The sequence below is a fragment of the Monodon monoceros genome, unplaced genomic scaffold (genome assembly GCF_005190385.1).
Source record: "Monodon monoceros isolate NGI ecotype Baffin Bay Population unplaced genomic scaffold, NGI_Narwhal_1 Super_Scaffold_18, whole genome shotgun sequence".
NCBI lineage: Eukaryota > Metazoa > Chordata > Mammalia > Artiodactyla > Monodontidae > Monodon > Monodon monoceros.
The window spans coordinates 23,185,983-23,212,388 of NW_021703774.1; the positions used below are offsets into that span (position 1 = coordinate 23,185,983).

Consider the following 26,406-nt stretch of genomic DNA (forward strand, 5'->3'; position numbering starts at 1 on the left):
TTTGCCGGGAATGTTGGATCACGCGGGCGGCGGCCCGGGCGGCTCTCTCGGCCCTGGCTAGATTCCCCTCCAGGCGCCCCCAAATCCTGTCTTTTCCCTCCGCCGCGCTCGCCCCCCTACGAGCTCCTGTCTCGGAGGGGCGCGGGCCCCCAGCCGGAAGAGCGTTGGGGCCGCGGGTGGGGGTGACCAAGGTCTTCGGGCATTCGAGAAGTCGGCCGAGCTGTGGAAAAGCGGGGCGAGCCCGGATAGAAGGCTCCTCGCAGCCCCGCCTGCGTTCGCGCGGTGCTGGGCGTGTGTGGGCGAGAGCTCTTTAGCCAGAGTCTCCCCCACCTCCTTCCCGAGTGCCCGCGATTCCGCCGGCAGCCCCGCAGGACGCCGAGGGGAAGGGGGATGATTTTGTTAGCTTAGATGCCTGTGAGTTTGAACCGCACTTGGCCAGAGGTGACCCCATAACTCCATCCCATCACTTCCGTTCCTGAGAAAGTGGAGAGAGCGCGGTTGTAATTCGGTGTCGGACTTTGGCTGCCTGAAGGGTCCTTGATGGCACCAGTGTCCCAAATTTTAAAACAGAGGCCCATCACAGAGATGGGAGTGCCGAAGAGGGCATAAAGGGAGGAAATGCTAGGTTTTCTTGACCCTCCCTCTCCTAAACCCACCCCCAAATCTGTCTGCACGCCCTCCCCCCACTCCCAGCTTGCCAGCTTGGCACCGGCTGTTCTTCCGTGCTAAGAGCACCCCACCCCCCCAATTCCGTGCGGGACTGGAGAGGCAGGCACCTCTGTGCCCAGGAGAAAGCTTGCCACTGTAAGGCTCCAAGTTCCCAAGAACAGAGGTCAGCTAGGAGTGGTTTTCTGTTTTGCTTTGGCCTTTCTCACGCCCCGCTCTCAGCCAGCTCTGCAGGGTCCTCTGCAGCGCTGATAGCGAAGATCACACCCACCCACGCAGGTCGCGTTCACTTTCCCCTTCGTGTTCACCTTTCTGCCCCCTGGGGGGAGGTGGGGGGCTGTGGCCAGAGCAGCGTATCTGTCTGAGCAGGAAGTTAGGTGGTCTTTAGTTGGGCGTCCGCCTTGTTGGTGCCTTCATCAGCCTGGTTGGTGTCATCAGGGCGGCTCTCTTAGTACATTTAGACACGGTGGGGACGCAAGCGACGTTAATTTAAGTTGTCAGAAATCCCCACCTGCTGGAGTAAAAACACACTGCCTGTCCATCTCTCCGGGGATGTGAAGATCACGAGCAGGGATGTGTAGATCACGAGCAGGGATGTGTCTCGATTCCACTTTTCTTAAAGTGGTGAAGCAAATGCCATCTTATGGTCTTTGAGGAAAGAAGCACATTGGGGCCTGGGGGGAGGAGCTACGTCAAGTCTCTGCTGGCTGAGGCCACAGCGCCTGTGCACCTGCGCCCGCCCTCCTGGGTCTGCCTCACTAGGTCCCTTTCCCACCCTTAGCCCAGCTGCCACGCCCCCTGCCCTTCTGCCCCCCTGCCCTGGGCATCCAGCTCTTCTCTCTTTACACTTCCCTTTGTTAGATCAGAATCCTATGGGATTTTTGTAAGAAACCTTTCTAAGAAGCCAGAAGAAAATAAAGAGGAAATAAAGCAAACTACAAAAGTAATAAAACAGGCTGAGATGAGCCATGCGTGTACAGACTTAGGAATTTTCAATGACGAAATCCAGGCCTTTTATCATTTTGTTTTGACTGTCATTGTACAGTGGACTGAGTGCACAGGCCCCTGCCCCTCTCCACCCTGAAGGGGTTCCAGATCTTTGTTGGTGTTTTGTATCTGTGAGTCAGGGATGCGTGTCTCTCCAGGTTGCTGGGAGGATGAAATGAGATTACGTAAAGCTCAGGGTCTGGCCATTAGAGAGTGTTCCGGAGACCGTAGGTCCCTGTGGCTCTTTGCCCTTCTACAGAGCTGAGTGCTGCTCTCATCTCAGGACCTTTCTTCTGAGTACTTATTGATCTCTCTGTTCCCCTCGACCTGCAGTAGAGTCCTGGACGGCAAAGCAGCCCAGGCAAAACTTGCAGGCTTTTTTTTTTTTTTGCACTGCCCCCTCCCCAGTGGTTTGAATGGTCCCAGCTCTCAGAAATTTTTCCCTCAACCCAGATCTACCTCTCCAGGTCCTCCTGGCTCATCTGATGCTCCTGCAAAAACTGAGTGTTCGTGTCTGGCTCTGCCCTTTGAGGAAGCGAAGCTTCTTTTAATGCATTCACTCATTCATTCGACAAACACAGAGCACCCACCACATGCCCGGCACTGGGGATGTGATGATGAATAAATCAGTCAAGATGTCATAGATAGTTGAGGGAAATTGATGCAAACTTTGTTTACATTTGGAAGTGCCATGATGGCAGCAGGAAGAGTATTTGAGCAGTAATTGATTCTTCCAGGGTTGGAGTGGGTGTTCAGAGAAAGCCTCCCAGAGGGAGTAGTATCGGGTTAGACTTTGCTGAGTGTATCCATCACGAGGCCCCAAGCACTTGCCAGCTTCACTTCACTCCCACTCTCTGGAAACTGGTCACAGAATTGGCCCAAAGAGCTCTTCTTTTTTCTGGAAGCTTCCTTACCTGCAAGTCCTCTCCTCATTTGCAAAATTGGATGAGAGTGCCAGTGTTGGGCTAAATGAAGGCACGGTTTTTCTCTGGTAGAGTGTCTCAGGTCCATCCAGTCTGCAGGACCTGCCATGGAGAAGCCCAGTCCTTACAGTTCCCTGTTGCCTTCTCCACCCAAGCAACAGTGCTGTTGGGATAACATACATAAGAGGGATGTTTCCTTTCCTGGGAGTGGATGGGAAGGAGAAGTCATTTATGATCGCTCTGACACCTCATTGGAACAATGCAAAATAAATTTGAAAAATGGATGATGGTAATTTCCTATTCAGTGAAAGTCTACTAATAAAGGCCATGGACCTTCATAGTCCAACTGGTAGGGCATTTATAAGTATACACAATTACTCATACATGTAATGGAAGTTCACCGTTATGCCCCCAAATGGCCAGAGGGTTTATCTATTGGTTAGGATCCAAATGATACTTTCATATTTGAAAACTGTTATTTATCTTGATTGACTTGGTGAAATGAAAATGTTGATAACTCAGATAGTGGCAGGGAAAGTTGGACAGAGGAGAACTTCCAGTGACTGTTAACCATTCCATCAGATTAATGTTGGATATTAATCTACTGTTGAATATTCATAAATATTTAATCTGTCCCTAATATATTGCCTACTCTTTGACACTCAGCTAAGGTCTTGCTTCCCTGGTCAGAGCACCACAGGTTGGCTCAGCTTCTCTCTCTCTTTCCTTTAAGCCTGAGCCTCTAGTTGATGATGAACCATGCCCTACCCTGTGGCATCTTTTGTACTGTTGCCTTTTTATTATTGTTTCAAGAGTTTATTATTTGTCTATCTAGATAGATTGTAAGTTCCTTGAGAGCAGGAACCATTTAAAGTTTCTCCTTGATATACTATCAACATGCTATTTATAGAATGCACACTGACCAGAATTTTACTCCTTGAATAGGCATTAGAGATCATCTTGCCCAATGCCTTTATTTTATATAGAAGTGAGGCAGGCCGGAGGATGAAAGGACCAAGGAAGTTTACATCCTACTCAACCTTTTTAAGAAAGTCATTTGAGAGTGTATTTCAGCAAAACAAGAGAGTAAACCAAGAAAGAAGATATGAGATCCAGGGAATAATGTATCCAATTCAGGGCAGACATGAAAAGCAATGCAGGATATAATTGTTCAGCAAGCCTGGAGAGCAGTCAGTCTTCATTAGAGTGGGAGGGTAGAAGGCTCCAGGAAAGAGGTTTCTGAGGATGATGTGAGAAGGGGACATTCCACAGAGTATATTATTGGTATACTGCAAGAGATTAAAGTTGTGATACAAAACAGAAAGCAAGCAAGAAAAACAGAAGGCAATTAGTAACTGCAGTAAAGACAAAAAGCTATGCAAAAGCATTAATAGGCTCAAATGAAGCAACCTACCCAATTATATCAGGAGGCCAGTAGGCTCCAAAAAGAATAGAAGATTCCAAACAATAAATGAGAAAGAATTTGAGGATACTAGGGATATGATGTAGAAAGCACATGTTTCTTCTACCAACAATAAAAAAGAGAGGTAATAACAACTTCAGGAAAAACAACAACAAAAAATTATTAAAGGTACAGCTCAAATAGGAAGCAAATCAAAATGTGGCCTGATTTTAAGCAAGTGGTGGATTGTAAGGAAAGCTCTTTTAAGTGCATAGAATCTGCCATTGGAACAGTGGTGCACTCTATGGGCTCTTAGCTTCCCTTTGATTCTGTAGTGAAGAATATTTGCTTAGTCATAATGATATAAATGCTCCTCAGTTTTGTGGGTTTTTTCCCACATCTTTATTGGAGTATAAATGCTTTACAATGTTGTGTTGGTTTCTGCTGTACAACAAAATGAATCAGCTATATGTATACATATATCCCCATATCCCCTCCCTCTTGAGCCTCCCTCCCACCTTCCCTACCCCATCCCTCTAAGTGGGCACAAAGCACCTAGCTGATCTCCCTGTGCTATGCGGCTGCTTCCCACTAGCCATCCATTTCACATTTGGTAATGTTTATACGTCAATGTTACTCTCTCACTTTATCTCAGTTTCCCCTTCCCCCTTGTGCTTTCAAGTCTGCTCTCTACGTCTGCGTCTTTATTCCTGCCCTGCCACTAGGTTCATCGGTACTGCTTTTTAAAATTTCATATATATGTGTTAGCACACGGTATTTGTTTTTCTCTTTCTGACTTACTTCACTCTGTATGACAGATGCTAGGTCCATCACTACAAATAACTCAATTTCATTCCTTTTTATGGCTGAGTAATATTCCATTGTATATATGTGCCACGCTTCTTTATCCAGTCATCTGTTGATGGACATTTAGGTTGCTTCCATGTCCTGGCTATTGTAAATAGTGCTGCAGTGAACATTGGGGTGTATGTCTCTTTTTTTTTTTTTTTTTGGTGGTATACGGGCCCCTCACTGCTGTGGCCTCTCCCGCTGCAGAGCACAGGCTCTGGACGCGCAAGCTCAGCGGCCATGGCTCACGGGCCTAGCTGCTCCACAGCATGTGGGATCTTCCCAGACCGGGGCATGAACCCGTGTCCCCTGCATCGGCAGGCAGACTCTCAACCACTGCGCCACCAGGGAAGCCCCTGTTCATAGATTTTTTGATGATGGCCATTCTGACTGGTGTGAGGTGATACCTCATTGTGGTGTTGATTTGCTTTTCTCTAATAATTAGTGATGCTGAGCATCTTTTCATGCATTTGTTGGCCATCTGTAGGTCTTCTTTGGAGAAATGTCTATTTAGGTCTTTTGCCCATTTTTGGACTGGGCTGTTTGTTTTTGTGATGTTGAGCTGCATGAGCTGCTTGTATATTTTGGAGATTAATCATTTGTCAGCTGCTTCATTTGCAAATATTTTCTCCCATTCTGAGTGTTGTCTTTTCGTCTTGTTTATGGTTTCCCTTGCTGTGCAAAAGCTTTTAAGTTTCATTAGGTCCCATTTGTTTATTTTTGTTTTTATTTCCCTTACTCTAGGAGGTGGGTCAAAAAGGATCTTACTGTGACTTATGTCATAGAGTGTTCTGCCTATGGTTTCCTCTAAGAGTTTTATAGTGTCTAGCCTTACACTTAGGTCTTTAATCCATTTTGAGTTTATTTTTGTGTATGGTGTTAGGGTGTGTTCTAATTTCATTCTTTTACATGTAGCTGTCCATTTTTCCCAGCACCACCTTATTGAAGAGGCTGTCTTTTCTCCATTGTATATTCTTGCCTCCTTTATCAAAGATAAGGTGACCATATGTGCATGGGTTTATCTCTAGGCTTTCTATCTTGTTCCATTGATCTATATTTCTGTTTTTGTGCCAGTACCATATTGTCTTGATTACTATAGTTTTGCAGTATAGTCTGAAGTCAGGGAGCCTGATTCCTCCAGCTTTGTTTCTCTTTCTCAACATAGCTTTGGCTATTCGGGGTCTTTTGTGCTTTCATACAAATTGTAAAATTTCTTTTTTTTTAATTAATTAATTTTTATTTTTGGCTGCGTTGGGTCTTCATCGCCGTGTGCGGGCTTTCTCTAGATGCAGCGAGTGGGGACTACTCTTCATTGTGGTGCGTGGCCTTCTCATCGTGGTGGCTTCTCTTGTGGAGCATGGGCTCTAGGCACGCGGGCTTCAGTAGTTGTAGCATGTGGGCTCAGTAGTTGTGGCTCGCAGGCTCTAGAGCACAGGCTCAGTAGTTGTGGTGCATGGGCTTAGTTGCTCCACGGCATGTGGGATCTTCCCGGACCAGGGCTCGAACCCGTGTCCCCTGTATTGGCAGGCAGATTCTTAATCACTGTGCCACCAGGGAAGCCCACAAATTGTAAAATTTCTTGTTCTAGTTCTGTGAAAAATGGCTTTGGTAATTTGATGGGAATTGCATTGAACTTGTAGATTGCTTTGGGTAGTATAGTCATTTTCACAGTATTGATTCTTCCAATCCAGGAGCATGGTCTATCTCTCCCTCTGTTTATGTTACCTTTGAGTTCTTTCATCAGTGTTTTATAGTTTTCTGTGTACAGGTCTTTTGCCTCCTTGGGTAGGTTAATTCCTAGGTATTTTATTCTTTTGTTGTGATGGTAAATGGGATTGTTTCCTTAATTTCTCTTTCTGATCTTTCATTGTTAGTGTATAGGAATGCAAGAGATTTCTGTTCATTAATTTTGTATCCTGCAACCTTACCTAATTCATTGATTAGTTCTAGTAGTTTTCTGGTGGCATCTTCAGGACTTTCTGTATATAGTATCATGTCATTGGCAAACAGTGACAGTTTTACTTCTTCTTTTCCAATTTGTATTCCTTTTATTTCTTTTTCTTCTCTGATTGCTGTGGCTAGGACTTCCAATACTATGTTGAATAACAGTGGCGAGAGTGGACATCCTTGCCTTTTTCCTGATCTTAGAGGAAATGCTTTCAGTTTTTCACAATTGAGAATGATGTTTGGTGTGGGTTTGTCATATATGGCTTTTATTATGTTGAGGTAGGTTCCCTCTATGCCCACTTTCTGGAGAGTTTTTACCATAAATGGGTGTTGAATTTTGTCAAAAGCTTTTTCTGCATCTGTTGAGATGACATATGGTTTTTATTCTTTAATTTGTTAATATGGTGTATCACATTGATTGTTTTGTGTATATTGAAGAATCCTTGCATCCCTGGGATAAATCCCACTTGGTCATGTTGTATCATCCTTTTAATGTGTTGTTGGATTCTGTTTGCTAGTATTTTGTTGAGGATTTTTGCATCTGTGTTCATCAGTGATATTGGTCTATAATTTTCTTTTTTTGTGACATCCTTGTCTGGTTTTGGTATCAGGGTGATGGTGGTCTCATAGAAGGAATTTGGGAGTGTTCCTCCCTCTGCTATATGTTGGAAGAGTTTGAAAAGGATAGGTGTTAGCTCTTCTCTAAAAGTTTGATAGGAGTCACCTGTGAAGCCATCTGGTCCTGGACTTTTGTTTGTTGGAAGATTTTTAATTACAGTTTCAATTTCATTACCTGTGATTGGTCTGTTTATATTTTCTAATTCTTCCTGGTTCAGTTTTGGAAGGTTGTACTTTTCCAAGAATTTGTCCATTTCTTTCAGGTTGTCCATTTTATTGGCGTATAGTTGCTTGTAGTAGTCTCTTGTGATCTTCTGTATTTCTGTGGTGTCAGTTGTAATCTCTCCTTTTTCATTTCTAATTTTAGTGATTTGAGTCCTCTCCCTCTTTTGTTTTAGATGATTCTGGCTAAAGGTTTATCACTTCTGTTTATCTTCTCAAAGAACCAGCTTTTAGTTTTATTGATCTTTGCTATTTTCTTTGTTTCTATTTCATTTATTTCTACTCTGATCTTTATGTTTTCTTTCCTTCCACTAATTTTGTGTTTTCTTTCTCTAGTTGCTTTAGGTGTAAGGTTAGGTTGTTTATTTGAGATTTTTCTTGTTTCTTGAGGTGAGCTTGAATTGCTATGAAATTCCCTCTTAGAACTGCTTTTGTTGCGTCCCATAGGTTTTGGATCATCGTGTTTTTGTTATCATTTGTTTCTAGGTATTTTTTGATTTCCTCTTTGAGTTCTTGAGTGATCTCTTGGTTATTTAGCAGTGCACTGTTTAGCCTCCATGTATTTGTGTTTTTTCCTGTTTTTTTCCTGTAACTGATTTCTAATCTCATAGCGTTGTGGTCGGAAAAGATGCCTGATACAATTTCAATTTTCTTAAATTTTCCAAGGTTTGATTTGTGACCCAAAATGTGATCTATTCTGGAGAACTTTCTGTGTGCACTTGAGAAGAAAGTGTATTCTTCTACTTTCGGGTGGAATGTCCTAAAAATATCAATTAAGTCTATCTGGTCTATTGTGTCATTTAAAGCTTGTGTTTCCTTATTTATTTTCTGTCTAGATGACCTGTCTATTGGTGTAAGTGGGGTGTTAAAGTTCCCCACTATTATTGTCTTACTGTCGATTTCTCCTTTTATGGCTGTTAGCGTTTGCCTTATGTATTGAGGTGGTCCTATGTTGGGTGCATAAAAATTTATAATTGTTATGTTTTCTTCTTGGATGGATCCCTTGATCATTATGTAGTGTCCTTCCTTATCTCTTGTAACAGTCTTTATTTTAAAGTCTATTTTATCTGATATGAGTATTGCTACTCCAGCTTTCTCGTGATTTTGATTTGCATGGATTTCTTTTTCCATCCCCTCACTTTCAGTCTGTATGCGTCCCTAGGTCTGAAGTGCGTCTCTTGTAGACAGCATATATAAGGGTCTTGTTTTTGTATCCATTCAGCCAGTCTATGTCTTTTGGTTGGAGCATTTAATCCATTGACATTCAAGGTGATTATCAATATGTATGTTCCTATTACCATTTTCTTAATTGATTTGGGTTTGTTTTTGTGGGTCCTTTTCTTCTCTGGTGTTTCTCGCTTAGAGAAGTTCCTTTAGCATTTGCTGTAAAGCTGGTTTGTTGGTGCTGAATTCTCATAGCTTTTGCTTGTCTGTAAAGCTTTTGATTTCTCCATTGAATCTGAATGAGATCCTTGCTGGGTAGAGTAATCTTGGTTGTAGGTTTTTGCCTTTCATCACTTTAAGTATGTCCTGCCACTCCCTTCTGGCTTGCAGAGTTTCTGCTGAAAGATCAGCTCTTAACCTTATGGGGATTCCCTTGTGTGTTGTTTGTTACTTTTCCCTTGCTACTTTTAATTTTTTTCCTTTGTATTTAATTTTTGATAGTTTGATTAATATGTGTCTCAGCATGTTTCTCTTTGGGTTTATCCTGTATGGGACTCTTTGAGCTTCCTGGATTTGATTGACTATTTCCTTTCCCATGTTAGGGAAGTTTTTGACTATAATCTCTTCAAATATTTTCTCAGTCCCTTTCTTTTTCTCTTCTTCTTCTGGGACCCCTATAATTTGAATGTTGGTGCGTTTAGTTTTGTCCCAGCGTCTCTGAGACTGTCCTCAGTTCTTTTCATTCTTTTTTCTTTATTCTGCTCTGCAGCAGTTATTTCCACTATTTTATCTTCCAGCTCACTTATCCGTTCTTCTGCCTCGGTTTCTGCTACTCATTCCTTCCAGTGTATTTTTAATTTCAGTTATTGTGTTGTTCATCACTGTTTGCTCTTTAGTTCTTCTAGATCGGTGTTGAATGTTTCTGTTGTATTTTCTCCATTCTGTTTCTGAGATTTTGGATCATCTTTACCATCATTACTCTGAATTCTTTTTCAGGTAGGTTGCCTATTTCATCTTCATTTATTTGGTCTTGTAGGTTTTTACCTTACTTCTTCGTCTGTAACATTTTTTTGTCGTTTCTATTTTTTTTTTTTTTTTGATGGGTGTGGCTGTATTCCTGTTTTACTGGTTGTTTGGCCTGAGGCATCCAGCACTGGAGTTTGCAGGCAGTTGGATAGCGCTGGGTCTTGGTGCTGAGATGAGGACCTCCAGGAGGCCTCACTCTGATTAATATTCCCTGGGGTCCGAGGTTCTCTGTTAGTCCAGTGGTTTGGACTCAGAGCTCCCACCACAGGAGTTCAGGCCTGACCTCCGGCCTGGGAACCAAGATCCCGCAAGCTGTGTGGCATGGCAAAAAAAAAAAAAAAAAAGGAGCAATAAAATAATAAAGAATAAAAAACAAAATAAAATTAGGAAGATAAAAAATATATTAGGAAAAATAAAAATATAATTGAAACAACTGCAACAAGGTAAAATAAAACCACAACAGAAAAAAAAAGCCTTGGCTGTGGAGGTGGAGTTTAGGCAGGGGTGGGGTTTAGGGTGGGGCAGGACCTAGGCAGAGGGGGCGGTGACGTTTGAGTGTGGGGCGGGGCATCTGCTTAGGACCTGCCCAGAAGGGCAGAGACAGCACGTGGAAAGGAGGGCCTCTGGAGTGTGGAGCTCCGGATTTTGGAGGTAAGGCCCTGGGTAAGGGTGTGTGGGTGGGGTTTAGGCCCAGCGCGATGGAGGGGGTCTCTGAGTGTAGAGGTGGGGCCCTGGGTGGGGGTGCAGGGGCGGGGCTTGGGCCCTGCACGGGAGGAGGGAGGCTCCGAGAGCAGGCTCCCTGGTGCCCAAGTGGACAGGGAAAGCACTGGCCGCTTTCCCGTCTGTTCCTCCATGCCCCCCCACCCATGGTCTCCCCCAGGGTCTCCTCTGTCCTGCTGGACCTCTAACGGTGGGTGGGTCCTGCTGGGTGTAGGAACTCCTCCCCTCCCCCAGCCACTCCTCAGGGGTGCCAGTCCTGTAGGTCCAGCCTGTACTTTTGCTCCCCCTTCCCTCCCTCCCACTCCCTCAAGACCCACATAGCTGGAGGGGGCCTAGGTGGGCAGAGGATCAGGCCCGGGATCTCAGCAGGTTCCTGGGGGTCCAAGTGGGCAGGGGAAACCTGGCCACCCTCCCTTTTGATCCTTCACCCTCCCAGTGGTCCCCCAATGTTCCCTTCGGATGTGGGATCCCTTCTCCCCCAGCCATCCCTCAGGGGCGCCAGTTCCGTCTGGCCTCCACTACTCCTCCCCCTTCACTCCCGCCATGCCCCACGGCCTACCCGGTCACTGGGGGTTCCTCCCGTCCCCTTAGGTGTCTGTGGTCCCCCACAGGTGCCTGGTATGTGCCCTAGTTGTGCAGAGACGCGAATTCCACGTTCTCCTAGTCCGCCATCTTGACTCCGCCCTCCTCAGTGGTTTTCAACTTTTAAAACGAACCACAGGCAAAGCACTGAAGAGTACTTAATAATAGCTATAAAGGAGTGTGAAAGATTTTTTTTACCTTGGCAATATAAAATTAAAAAAAAAACAGCTTGTAGAAGTTGGCAGGTAGATTGTGATAGATTAAATTATTGTTCCCACTTATCCACTGAAAGATGATGGCACATCTCCACTTAATGCCCTGTGGCTCGCCACGATTCCTGTGGGAGGGGACTACTTCGTTTCCTGCCCATTGATATCAGGATTGGCCATGTGACTTGCTTTGGCCAGTTGAGTGAGTGGAAGTGACATATGCCATGCCTGAGCAGACATTTTCGGAGGTATTGTGAGGTTCTGCCACTGTTCTTTTCCCTTTCTCACGAGAATGGCAGGTCTCAGATGGGGGCTGCCCTTTAACCTGGCTCCCAGAATAAAGAGGGTATCAGAAGCAGAGCATGACATGTCACATGAGTGAGTAATAAGCCTGAGTTACTGAGATTTTTCTGTTGTTGCGTTAGTGTTGTTATTGTCCCATCACAGCCTACCAAAGCTGACTAATGTGTGGAGGGTAGAGTAGAGATGTGAATACCCTCCTCATGTGGAGTGAGTGATCAAGACATACTGTCTGTAGTTGCTAGACCAAGAAATAAAGACTACCAAGGAAATCAACAGATGCACTGAAATACAGAAGCGATGTTTTGGGACAATGGGATAATGTGGGAACAAGAGTAGAAGGGAGATGAGGAATGGTTAAGTAAGCTAACTCTTATGTATCATAGCAGAAAGTCAATAAATGATGTCTGAAGTTGATAAAACAGAAAAAGCAATATAAGCATACTCTGGAGATTAGGAAAACACCAGAAGAATTCCCACTCTTTCAGACGTCATCAATTTTCCTTTGTCTAGTGACTCATTATCAGCACATATACATACTGAAATTGTCTCCCATCATTTTGAAATAGGATCTCTTGATCCCACACCCACCTCTGCCCATTGCCCATCTCTCTGTTCCCCTTTGTGGCTCAGTCCCCTGAAAGAGTTGTCTAGATTTGTTGTCATCAATCCCTCTTCCCTCATTTTCTCTTGAACCCGCTCTAAGCGTGTTTTTACCTCCATCAGTCACCTGAATTGCACTTCTCAGCATCACCAGTCTCCTCCAGATTTTCTGAATCCAGTGGTCAATTCTGCCGTCAACTTCCCGGACCTCTCAGTCGCATTGGACACAATTGCTCACTCCCTCCTCCAAACACTGTCTTCACTCGGCTTCTGGAACACCACCCTCTCCTAGTTTTCTTTATACTCGTGACTCCTTCTCTGTTTCCTTTGCTCATCTCATCAACTTCTAAGCTTGGGAGTTCCCCAGGGCACTTGATCTTCTTGATCTCGATCTTCTCTTTGATCTTGATCTCTTTTCTGCCTACACCACCGCCCTCCCCCGATGTTCATGCTGAGTCTCCTGGCTTTACATTGCATCCTTGTGATGATGACTCCCAGATCCAGATCTCCAGCTCAGACCTCTCCCCTGACCTCCGGAGTTTTATATCCAACTGACTTCTCAATATCTCCCCTTGGAAAGCAAAAGGCATCATAGACTTAACTTATCCAAAACCAAACTTCTGATGTTCTTCTCCAAACTTACTTCTCCCTCGTCTTTCCCCATCGCAGCAAATGGCATCCTTCCAGTAGCTCAGGCCAAAGGCTGGGATTCATCCTTGACTCCTCTTTTTCTCACACCCCACGCCCAGTCTGTCAGGAAACACTTGGCTCTGCTTTCGTAATGTAGTCAGTATCTGACCACTTCTCACCATCTTGTGTCTACTTCACTGGTCCAAGCCTCCATCTTCTCCAGAGTGCAGTGGCCTCTTAACGGGCTGCTTGCCCATACTGACCTCCCTTATAGTCTGTCCTCAACGTGGCAATAAGAGGGATCCTTTTAAAACACAAGTGAATCAGATAATGTTACTTTTGGGCTGGAAACCCTCCAATGGCTCACGTCACTCAAGTAGAAGCTCAAGTCCTCATGATGACCCACGTGGCCCTAGGCCAGAACTGTTAAAGAGAAATATAACATGAGCCACAGGTGTAATCTTAAAATTTCTGGTACCTATATTATAAAAAAAGTAAAAAGGAACAGGTGAAATTAACTTTATTAGTATATTGTACTTAACCCAGTATATCCAAAATTTCATCATTCAATGCATTTTTTTTTTTTTTTTTTTTGCTGCGTTGGGTCTTCGTTGCTGCACACGGGCTTTCTCTACTTGCGGTGAGCGGAGGCTACTCTTGGTTGTGGTGCGCGGGCTTCTCGTTGCAGTGGCTTCTCTTGTTACAGAGCATAGGTTCTAGGTGCACGGGCTTCAGTAGTTGTGGTATGTGGGCTCAGTAGTTGTGGCTTGGGGGCTTAGTTGCTCCACGGCATGTAGGATCTTCCCGGACCAGGGCTCGAACCCGTGTCCCCTGCATTGGCAGGTGGATTCTTAACCACTGCACCACCAGGAAAGCCCTCAATGCATTTCAATATGAGAAATTTATTTTCTCACAGTTCTGGAGGCCGGAAGCCCAAGGTCAAGGTATTAGCAGGGTTGGTTTCTCCTGAGTTCTGTCTCCTTGGCTTGTAGACAACCACTTTCCCCCATGTGTCTTTACATGGTCTTCTGTTTGTGTGTCTCTGTGTCCAGGTCTCCTCTTCTTATAAGGACACCAGTCATATGGGGTTAGGGCCCATCCTCAAGACCTCATTTTAAGTTATTTACCTCTTTAAAGACCTTATCTCCAAACACAGTCGCATTCTGAGGCACTGGGAGTTAGGACTTCAACATAGGAGTTTTGAGGGGACACAGCTCAGCCCATAACACCTTCCAGACGATCTTACTTAAAATTGTGGCTCTCCTCCTCCTCCCCAGACTCCCTATCTTTCCCTAGCTCATTTTCCTTAAGAGCGCTCTCACTATCAAACATACGGTCTACTGCAGGGACCCTGTCGCCTTTGACCTTGCATCTCAGCAGGAGCACAGTGCACATCTGGGGAGTGATGTGCTCTGTGGTAGGCACTGAGTCAACTGTCCTCTGATCAGCACGCCCCTGGGTCTACACTTGACTGCAGCCCAGACTTCCTTAGTATCACCTGCTCACTGACCACGTCCACTCCCCACAGCAGCTCCGTTTCTTGTGACATCTGGGAAGAAATGTGGATGCTATTTACATTATTGAACGGGACCTGGTCACCCCTCAAAGTATCGCTGCCCAGGCTGTGACCCAACTCACTACAGGATACGTCCCGTGGGAGACTCACTGAGCGAGTGTCGCTTGGCACAGTGACATTTATACATTGGCTTTTAAGTGATGCTGCAATACATAAGCAGGCAGGTAGGGTAAATACAGTGGGGTGACCTGGAGGGCACTGGACTAAATCACATCTCCAGTTGCGCATCAGATTCATGAAGCCACGAGGTGTTGTGGAAAGGGGGTGAACTAGAAGTTAGGAGGCCCCAGAGCTAGTTCTGATTTTTCAGATGCGTGCAGCCCTGAGCCCCTTCACCTCTCTGAGCCCATTTCCCCATCCGTGAAACGGAAATAATCCCCGCTCTGCCACCTCTCAGGGTCGTTTATGTTCTGTTTAACCGCGAAGCACTCCATGGTCAGAAAGGGGGTTATCACTACCAGTTAACATTAACAAAATGTCCTTTGTTCCCAGGCTCATCCTGGGCTTTTCCTCACAGTGGCACGAGGGTGAGCGGGAGAGCTGTAAGCAGGGCAGCTTTTTCAGCATCTGGTCCCATGTGGCTCAGAGCCGAGACCTGGGACCTCCTGCTGGGCACTGCTGGGACCTCCCATACCCAACACACTGGGGGCAAGGGGGCAACAGCGCACATTCTCTAGGGCTTGGTTTACCATTTACCAGAAGGTTCTGCCATTATAACCCCCAAACCCTGGGCCTCTGAGAGGGACATGTCTCTGAGGCCGATTCTACCGTTTGGTAAAAGGCTGTGGGAGCATCAAACTGGAGAATGAATGTGTGCTTGTGTATTTGGACACGCAGACACATGCACAAATGCCCCGCAAGCTTTACCTGTAGTTATCTTACTGTAAAAGTTAGACAGGTCCTAGGTTTGTGTTTGAACTTCCCAGCTCATGATTCCAGGGAAACCGTTTATTCATCCTGGAGGCCATGTAGGTGGTTTGTATCCCTGAAGCCCTATCGCCTGGGCAAGGGGCAGAGGTCGGCCTTGGGAGGATGTATTTTTATTGAAGTTTAGTAGATTTACAACATTACATTAGTTTCAGGTGTACAACATAGTGATTCAGTGTTTTTATAGATTTAAAGTTATTACAAAGTTTTGACTATATTCCCTGTGCTGTATAATATATCCTTGTTGCTTATTGATTCTATACATAGTAGTTTGTATCTCTAACAGACTTGCCCCTAACTTGCCCCTCCGCCTTTGCCTCTCTCCAGTGGTAACCACTAGTTTGTTCTCTCTGTGTTTCTGCTTTGTTATATTCATTCATTTGTTTCATTTTTTTAGATTCCACATATAAGTGATATCGTACAGTATTTGTCTTTGTCTGACGTATTTCACTAAGCATAATACCCTCCAGGTCCACCCACGTTGTTGCAAATAGCAGAATTTCATTTTTTAAAATTTATTTTATGGAAGTATAGTTGATTTACAGTGTTGTGTTAATTTCTGCTGTACAGCGAAGTGATTCAGTTATGCATAAATATATATTCTTTTTCATATTCTTTTCCATTATGGTTTATCACAGGATATTGAATGTAGCTCCCTGTGCTATACAGTTAAGACCTTGTTGTTTATCCATTCTATATATAGTAGTTTGCCTCTGCTAATCCCAAACTCGCAATCCTTCCCTCTCCCCCCTTCCCCCTCCTTGGCAACCACAATGCTGTTCTCTATTTCTGTGAGCCTATTTTTGTTCTGTAGATAGGTTCATTTGTATCGTATTTTAGATTCATATAAGTGATATCACGTGGTATTAGCCTTTCTCTTTCTGACTTACTTCACTTAGTATGATAATCTCTAGGTCCACCCATGTTGTTGCAAATGGCACTATTTCATTCTTTCTTATGGCTGAGTAATATTCCATTGTGTATATATACCACATCATCCATTTGTCTATTGATGGATACTTATAAGCATTTATTTTATGAAAGGTCTTAAATTCATTGAAGAAGTCATTTTTCTTGAAAAGAAAAAAATGACATGAGACCAGGGCTGTCCTGGAACCTGGACTGTGTAGGGGCCACGGCCAGGTCTTCTGTAGGCTTTGGTCTTCACTGACTGAGAAGTTTGACCCCAAAGCCAAGAATAATTTGGTGTTTGTGGACAAGAGCCTGTCAGCTGTCCTAAAATCTCAACAAAGAAAATGGTCCCCTTTTCCCAGGGCCAGGCAGCTTTAGGGCTGTCCAACCCCTTCACTTTACAGAGAAGAGGTCTCCTCCCGGACCGAAGGCTCTTACCCACAATCTCACGTCACTTACCCCAGCCCAAGGTCTTCCTGCCCACTCCAGTGCCTGGCTCGTACTGGAGGGTTAATTACTATTTGTCGAATTAAATGAGTGTGTGGCTATTATAAAGACCTGATGAGGGCTGCAGGAGACAATACATGACTTGTCAGTGATCACATCCGATCCCACCACCTGAACCTTCTTTTTCTCACTGCCCCAGGCTTTTCCCCTTCATAACAGCTTTATTGAGATATAGCTACATAAAATAAATGTCACTCTTTCAATGTGTACAACTCAGTGGTTTGCAGCCTATTCAGAGCCTTTTGTTCCTTCCCCTGCCCTGCTTTCCAATTCCACCATTTGGCCCGTTTCCTTTGAGAACCTCGGAAGCTTAATGTGACAAGAACACCTTCAGGCAGGTGGTTTTGAGGAAGAGTGATTGTCTGGGTACCTTTTTCTCAGAGTTCTGCTAGTCAGCAATCCGCATCTCAGAAGGCGAGGCCCAGATGGGCGAGACGCGAGCCGCTTGGAGGCTTTCGGAAGAAACATTTTTTGGGAGGTTGTCATGTTTTATTTTCTGTTTTGTTTTAAAAAGAAGCGTCTCACCAAGAGGGAAAACTTTCTCAATGAAAAACGTAAAAGCATGGCGCCAGTGGCATAAGTTGAAACGTGGGCCATTTCCGAGGTGGAGTGAGCCCCTCCCTCTGGAGACAGATGGGCTCTGGCCCTGGTTGTGGGTGTTGCATTGGCCCGAGAAGACTCCCCCTTAGTCCAGGCGGCAGAAGGGAGTGCCCACAGCACCTCAGGTGGACGTGGGTCTTCCTGGGCAACAGCTCAGTGCACCCATGGTTTTAGTAGAATTTCTATGCTAGCAGATTAAGCCCATGTCTGCCCGTGGCTCAGCTCTGCCCATTTCATTCTTCTGCTCTGAAACCTTCAATAGCTCCCTCTTGTCCACAGACTAAGTTCACATTCCACGTTAGACCCACCAGGATTCAATGAACTTCACCTATTCTTTCCCTCCCTTTTACTGAATCAAACCGGACGACTTGCTTTTATGGTTCTGCCCACGCCTTTTTGCTCCTCTGTACCCCCGCCTGGAACACCCTTCTCCACCATCGTGTCCAAATCCTGCCCAGCTTCCAGGCCCACCTCCAGCGCCCTGCCGCTCCAAGCTTTTCTTGACCGTTTCCGTGTGGGGAGCTCCTCCTTCCTGGGGCTGTCAGGCCACTTAGGACATTTCTCTTGCTCCCCTTAAATTCTGTTCTGCTGTTAGTGTCTTAATCTTCTCATATGAATCATCTCCTTGAGGGGAGGGGCCGTGCTTTATCACTTCAACCTCCCACAGCACCTAGCACGGCCCAGTAGGCATTTGTTGAAGGAAAAATGTGTGTGCAGACTGACTTCTGGTTGTGAAGGTGGAGTCAAGAGCGTGTCCTGGCCCCGTTAACCTAGTGAGTGTGTCTCTTACCCAAGGGACATAGGCTCTCGTGTCACTTCTCAGCCTTCCCGGCTCAGAGGGAAGGATGGGATCCAGTTCTCAGGGCTGAGGCAGGACTGGAGGACTCTGGTACATGCTGTACCACAACATGTGTGTCTCTGGTGGGTCCTTGGTGTTCCAGCCACTCAGGGGAGGGACGTGGGGCAGGGGAGGGATGTTGGCCGCCCCCGTCGCTAGACCAGAGGGCTTGCTCTGTGGGGAATTCACTGAGGACGGTCACCATGTGACTGGGAAGAGCTGGGTCAGAACCCATCCTTTCAAGTTGCTCAGCCAACAACTGATAAGCGTGGGCGGGGAGGGGGAGGGGGAGGGCGGAGCAGCGGAGGCGATCAAGCTTCGTAAGCCATTTTAATAAAGATTGCTTTGGGCAATAGCCATCAAATTAAACCTAAGGGGACATTTTGATGAGAAGCAGGATATCTGCATGATCTTCAAGTGTCTCTCCACAGAATGCTTATTGCTTGTGAGGGGAAAAAAAATCATAGAGCAGAGAAAGCAGACTGCATCTTGACCGGGTGAACAAAATAACATTACCTGGACCTTGAGAACGTCATGCTAGGTGAAAGAAGCCAGTCACAAAGGACCCTATATTGTATGATTCCATTTATGTGAAATGTCCAGAATGGGCCAATCCGCAGAGACAGAGAATAGCTGTCGGGGGAGGAGTGGCATGGCTGGGAGGACGTGGGGAATGATTGCTAATGAGTATGGGGTTTCTCTTTCAGGTGATAAAAAATGTTCTGAAATTGATTGTGGTGATAGTGGCTCAACCTGAATATACTAAAAGCCACTGAATGATTAAATGGGTGAATGCTATGGTATATGAATTATATCTCAATAAAGCCGTTAAAAAAATTAGCATCACCAAGGAGGATCGCATGCCTCCTGATGTGACATCCTGAGAGGGACACATCACTACTTTTGTGGTATTCTAGCCAGGGGTGCATAATCTGAATCCATTCGTGAGGAAATATCAGAAAAGCCCCAAATCAAGGGGCATTCTACAAAATACCTGGGATGTATTCTTCAAAAATATCATCGTTATGAAAGATTAAAGGAGACAGAAAACGATGACCACTAAATACAAAGCATAATCTTCGGGGTATTGGATTCTGTACTGGAGGGAAAAAGAATACCAATAAGGACATTATTGAGACAGTTGATAAAAATCGAAATATGGACTGTAGATTAGAAAGAATATTGTATCCATGTTATGTTTCCTAAAATCAGTAACTGTGCTGGGGATACATAAGAGAATACCTTTGTCTTTGGAAACACGCTGAAGTATTAAGGGATAAAAAGCCAAGATGTATGCAGCCTTGTTTACAAATAGTTCAGAAAAAAAGATAACACTATGTAACGAGAAAGGGAGAGAAAAATAAAACAAATATAGTCAAGTGTTAAAATCTGGTAATCTGGGCAAAGTGTAGACACGATTTTTCTATACTATTCTTGAAACTTTTCTGTAAGTTTGAAAGTATTTTCTAATAGGTTAAAAATTATATGGTTAAAAGCCGAACGTTCTGAACTCACACAGTTCAGATATAGCAATTGCACCTAAATTTAAACTACTGTACCCTATGTAAGTGCTTTCCTATCACTTCAAGTCTACCAGCTCTAATTCACTCAGGGGCTGCCTGGGGCCATGGGAACCAAGTCATGGTACAAGGTGGCATTGGCTCGCAGGGTCCAGATGCCCAAAAGAGATTCTCTCAGGGATGCCAACCATTAAAATCCCAAGGAGGCACAGAAGCTTCTTGCAGGCATTTGGGAGCGTGAACCGTTCCTCTGTTCCATCAGCACATCAATCAAGTACAACAGGCTTGATCATAACTAAAGTGAGTTTCCGGGGAGGCTGGGGCCCGTGGGCAGTGCACACAGCCAGCCCGCCTTGCAGTGACTGGTTGGGACTGACCCGGCTACATTCTCAGCCTTCCTTTGGGGCCCGTCAGGCATCTGAATGCTTCAGCCAGAGCTGGAGCAGGTCCCGATGCTGCAGAGCTATTTTGGAGAAGTCTTTCTTGTCTTCGTAATTCCTCTTTTTGACATCTCAGTGTGGAGTCCAAGAATCATTTGTGGACCTCAAAGAAACCAGCCTCAAGCCGACAACCAATGACCACACCATGCCGGGAGGGCATGGGAGAGCCTACCCTTGGCCTCGGCCACGCTGAGGGGTCATGTGGATAGAATACACAAGTGGAATCTTTTCAGGGATCATCCTGTGGCCTGACTCAGGAAGGAGAAAAATAAACATAACCATCTTAGGCCCTAAAGCTGGGGTTCTGAGGCTTAAGGCAGAAGGGGGGCGGGTAGTGGCTGATGCACCAAAGCTCACAAGTTGGGCGTGGCCAGGTTTCCGAAGTCTAGGACCTCAGTGTCTGTGGCTGGACTCTGAGTCCATCCTGAGGAGAGGGGCCTCACTATGGGGCTTGGGAATTGATTTGGGCTAAAGGAAAGCAGAGAAAGCAATGGCCTGGGCAAGATCCCCAATTGCTTGGCCCCACAGTTGGGTAGGATGGCTGTGTGTCTTGTTTTTGGTTTTCTTGTACATTTTTTATTTTTGGCCACACAGCTTGTGGGAACTTAGTTCGCCGACCAGGGCTGGAACCCGCGCCCCCTGCATGGGAAGCGTGAAGTCTTAACCACTGGACCACCAGGGAACTCCCATGGCTGTGTGTTTTATTTTCCCCACCGGCGTCTCTGAGCCCAATGTAGGACCTGCCACAGGGTGCCGTCAATGACCTGTGCGGGTTCCCCTGAGGACAAGAGCTGGTCTACCCCATGTCAGGATGTAGGTACTTGGAGATGGACCCACGCACTCCTTAAAGGTAGACCTAGGAAGGAAGGAGTGAGCAGTTATGTCTCCCCTGTGCTGTTTGCGTCCCATCATTTCATATTCTGCATGGGATTTCTCACCCACCACCCCCAGGCATCAGGGGATCGGCCATGGGAGAAATGCACGTGGTTCTTAGCATAAGTCTGAAGACAATGAAAACTGACTGGTGGTAGGGGATAGGGTGATGGGTAGAATATGCCTTAAAACTGAGCATTTATTTACTCTTTTGGATTATCTGGCCTACCTGCTGCTCTAACTTTGGGTTTCTAATCTATCACATGGGTTCGACTTGCCTCTTCAACTACACCTCTTTTGTGTCGTCCCCTAGAGTGTGGTCCAGCGCAGAGCACAGAGCAGGATCCCAGCCACACTTGCTGACTGATAATAAGCTGGGAAGGAGTGTGGCCCCCGCTGGGCTGAGATCTGGCATCCCAGCTTCTCATTCCAGATCTGTCACTAACAGTACCCTCGGCCCGTTGGCGCTCACCTCCCTGATGGGCCCTGCTCTGTACTCCAACGAAGCAAGAGTGATTATTATTCTTGCCTCCTTGTTTGCGCTGAGATAGTTAACGACATAAGATCAAGGTCACATGCACCCTGTCCCTTTAAGTCAGGAAGTGAATGGGGGCTCTGCTCCAGCAGCTTGTCTGGCTCGTCCCACCCACGCAGTCCGGCTGATCTGCTTTCATGCTCTGAGGGCACGAGGCTTGCCCTTGCCGAGGTGGGCAGGAGCGGAGGCTTCCACAGCCTTCCTCCTGTCCCCCATCCATTCTCAACTCATCCCTGGCCTTGAGGCTGACCTCTCCGTGACCTCACCTGCTCCAGGCGCGTTGGCCAATGGGAGGCACCGGCAGGGGATGGAGCAAAGGAACAGAGAGGTGGGATGTTGCCCCTCGGGCTCCCTTCGGCTTGTGTATTGACCGTGGTTTCTATCCTGCACCCCGCTTCCTCCACCCAGCCCCCTGGAGACTCAGACAGCACCCCGTTCCTGCCCCTTCTGCTGCTACACATCAGCATTTCACTGGTTGGTTCTCCTGGTCCTGCCCAGACCTCCGTCAACGGTCACTGCCTTAAGACCCTGACCCCCACTGGCAGAGACACCTGTGTTTCTAGCGCCCCCAGCTGGGCTGTGGGATCCTGAACCACCAGCTTGGCACCATTACCGCCGCCCGGCCGCCAACCCGGCAGTCACGCCCCTCCCCGACCCAGCCCGGTTTTCCTAAAGAAGTTGGTTTCCAACAGTCTTCCTCCTGGAAGCTCTGGAACAGCCAGTACACAGAGCCAGAAAAGAGTGGGCGTCCAGCTTCCAAATGGCTCTCGTGCTCGTGAGATGCCACATTCCCAAGAGTGCCCAGGGGAGGGGGCGGCGCAGGGAGGGGGGGCCTGACACGGTGCTGAGCGGCGCCCCCGGGCCCCAGGGATCTTCTTCCTGTGTTTTCCTTTATGGTTTTTCACGTTCTTGTTTAACGGCAGGCGCCAGCCCCACCTCCTCCCTGGGCAGTTCTGGCCCCTGGCGCCTGGCTCAGAGATCTGTGCGCCGCCCCTCTTTCCCAAGCGGCAGAAGCCAGGTTCTGCCCTCCCACCCCGTCCGCTCTGCAGATTTGGGTCGCCGGAAGCATGGCTGCCCCAGGAGGCGCTGCTCTCTCATCCTGGAGCCCTCGTCTTTACTTGCCCATTGCCCGCTCGGCCCCCTCTCCCCCTCTTCCCCCGACATGAATCCGAACACCGTCCACCTTTTCAGAACTAACTCACCATTCACAAGCAACTTTTTGCTTGTGATCTTTATGATCATTTTGCAAGACGCAGCATCAGCCCAGGCTGTTGTAACAGCTATTCCTCTTCACGCTTCCTGCTATAAATGGAAGACACTGAAAGCAAATCACCACCTCCATCCAGCGTGTGTTCCTCTCTGGGGGACCCATCATTTTGCATTTTGCCCCCCATTTCCTTTGGTTGTACCCACCACCAGCCCTCCCCGTTGTGGAGACTGAGACCAGTTAGAGAACGAAGTCGTCAGGTGCACGGTTTGATTTTTCTCCCTCCACTCTCAAAAAGAACCCCCACCGTTTGAGTTGTTAAAACCCTCAAAGGTTCCTTGTTATGAGAAGAGTCATCAAAATACGCCTATTACGTTTAAAGTCTTTACAAAAGACACCAAAAATGAGTGCATCAGCGCTTAAAAGGATCCCCTTTGATAGCCATACCAATTAACATTTTTAAAAAGCAAAAAGATTCCGGTTGGGTACCTCTGATCTGTTTTTTTCCTCCTCCTGTGTGATTTGTGTGCAGACTTCTGAGAAGCAGATTTTATAATAGAGATTCAGCCAGGCTAAATCACAGCGGCAGAAGCTTATGCAACTGTTAAAAACCTATGTGTTAAAAATGGAATAGCCTTACAGAGTGGGGAAGGTAATAATATCAGTGATGTGAAAATAGAAAGTAAGAAATTAGTATTTCAGCAATTCAGGTCTCTTATCCACATTTTTCTGCACTAGGAGATCTTGGTGTCATTTTCCAGAATAAATCCAAGGTGCAACCTCTTATTAGAAAAAGGAGACTTTGCTTTCACAAATTCAGCCCTCTGTCCCCAGTTAATCTAGGGTCAGGAGCCCTTTTTACTGACTTTCGGGCATCATGTCATGAAACGTATTTTGTATTTGTTCGAATCTGTGTGTTCACTAATGCCCATAAAGGAACAGATTTTAGATTTTTATAAGTGGGTTTTGTTAATTTGCTATTTTAAAAATACTTGTGAGACCTTTACAGTTGCCATGGTGATATAATTTCCATAAACATGCTTTTTGTCGGGATTTTTGCACATTGAAGGCTGAGGTTGATGTGGTTGGGGGAAAGTAGGTGGTAAATTTGTCAGCCACCAATTGCTGCTCCCTCAAGTGCCAGAAATCTGATTCCAAGAATCCATGTTATGACAGAGACCTGGATCTCTAAACAATGCAATCGACACGAGAGGCTTCTGGGAAGTGGAGTTGGTCAGGGGAGAAGGAGTCCAGCCTGCTCTCCGGATGAGACCAATGGGGTGGTGGACTGTGGGCGTGGTCTCAGCTAATCCATGATCCTCTCCAGGTTTCAGTGACCTGCAGTCTCTTTAAACCTGGCTTTCAGAAAGCCTTTGAGGACCAGACACCCTGGAGCTACCCAAGGTGTGGTGAAGAGCCTGAGGGCTCTTTTATTCCTTTTAACCAGATTTGTCAAAAATAAAAAAAAATTCCCATTTAATGCACAATACTGCTAAAATGCTGAAATCTATAATGGAAAATAACAGGAAATCAAAATGTAACAATATTAACTGCTAAACAAAACAAGAAGACATTGAATCAGAAAGAGTTTTATAGTCATCTTGAATGCCAGCAGTTAAGGAAAAGCAGATTTAATTAGAAGAAGAGGTAGATGGTCCCAGTGGCACCAGACTTTTTATCAATGATGCTAGATATTTCTTTGGCTCATAAACAGAGGGGCTTCACAGTGAAACTTCATTTCCCAGAAAATGGAATATACAAAACCATCAAGGGAGAAGCAGAACGCATGAGAGAGAGGATTTTCTAGTAACTAAAAATGTTTTGGAAAAGAAATGACCAGTAAAAGGAGTTAAAAGAGGAAGTGTGTCAGCATGAGATAAATTCCACCGAGGGCTCTCCAGTGAGCAGGGCAGGCATTCAGTGCCAGGAGTTGCTAATTGAGCACCTGGGCCCAGCCGAGGGGTTTGAATCATACAGAATTATGAATCATAAGGAATTATGAATTACTCGAAAGCCATTGTGTTGACTGTTATTATTTATGTAGTGCTGGAAATTTGAACAGGACCACCCAGAGGATGTGCCAGACTCCCTGTCTGGCGGAGTGCTGATCTCTGTTCCTTGAAAGCCAAACTGCGATGCCCGGGAGAGGCTGTATGTGCACACCCGGTGTGTGCACGTGTGAGCCTGCACACTGGTGCCCCCGGTGTGCACAGGACAAGGGCATGTTCAGAGTTTGCACAAGTTAGAAAGGTGCAGAGCCCCAGCCCTACCACCCACAGTCTCACCCTCACGCAGTGGGCTATCCAGTCTACAGACTCTGGAGACAGCTGCTGCTGCCGACTTGTTATTTGTTAAGTGAGTTTATTGAAAAAGAAAAAGAGTGTGAAAGAGAGGCGTGAGGCTCCCTTCTAGAGTAGGTGAAGCTTGGGGCAAGGCTCATTGTGGGGGTGACCTGGGCTGGGTCCCACTGTGGATGCCCGGTGGAGAGCTGGCACCTTTGCTGCTGGGGCTTCCCTGCCTGGGGCATGGGATGTTCCTGGCTGTCAACCCTGGGTGGAGTGACTTGATTATGACCTGGTGACTAGTTTGTAGTGATGCCTTCCAGGGCTGCTCAGAGGGCTTCCCAGGCATTTTTATTTGCCCTGAAAGAGCCCAGAGGAATTTGGCGTAGAGGGCTGCCGGAAAGTGGCTCACTGCCCCGTCCAGAGTGGGAATCAGAACCAGAACAGTGCCTGGAGCACTGCTCCAGCCTCTTCCCTGAATACATATTTAATTTAGAGGTTTTTTAAAATAATGCACCAGTAGCAGGCAGCACGGCTGCGGCCGTTGGGCAGCTGGGAGAGGGAAGGAGCCTGGAGCCTTTTTTCCTGTTGCCCACTCTGGCGGCCGCTGCAGGGTGGAGGCCCAGGTGTGCACTGCAGTGGAGAGCTTTGCCCTGGGGCGTTGCCTTCTGAGATGCTTCTCAATGCTCAGGGTGCAGGAAGGCCAGGCTGGCCCTTGCTCCCCCTGCCAGGAATGGGAAGCTTTCATTCTCAGGGTGGGAAAAATAAGTAGAAGCAGAACCACCTGCTACACTGCCCAGAGATGGGGGCGCGGGAGGGAGAGGTCCCCTGTGGGCTCGGGAGCAAAAGGGCATTTGATGTGGGGAGTCAGGGATCCCCAATTTTCTGTGTGTGCTTCAATGAATCCTGGTGATCCTTTTCTGGGTATAACTTCTTTATTTTGCTGAGGGCCTGGATTCTACTCTACCATGTGATAGCTGTGTGACTTGGGCAAGTTACTTAACCTCTTGTGCCTCAGTTTCTTCATCTGCAAAATGGGGATGATACTAGTACCCACTTCATAGGACTCTTTTGAAGACGAAATGAGCTATTTACACATAAAGTGTTAAATTGTGCTTTGAACACAGTGAAGACTACATTTTTTCCCAAGCTCTAAAGGAATTTATTTTTTTACCTCTTCTTTTCCCTTACACCCCAGCCTTTGCTAACCACCATTCTACTCTCTGTTACTAGGAATTTGGCTTTTTTTTTTAAAGATTCCACTCGTAAGTGAGATCATGCAATATTTACCGTTCTGTGTCTGGCTTATTTCATTTAGTATAATGCCTTTAAGTCCCATCC

At 46.3% G+C, this 26,406-nt stretch overlaps 1 protein-coding gene across 2 annotated transcripts in view; it reads left to right on the forward strand.

The window, feature by feature from the left end:
• Window positions 1–26,406, forward strand: part of STUM (stum, mechanosensory transduction mediator homolog) — a 60,141-nt gene that overhangs the window by 723 nt on the left and 33,012 nt on the right. The gene's annotated exons all lie outside the window — the stretch shown is intronic.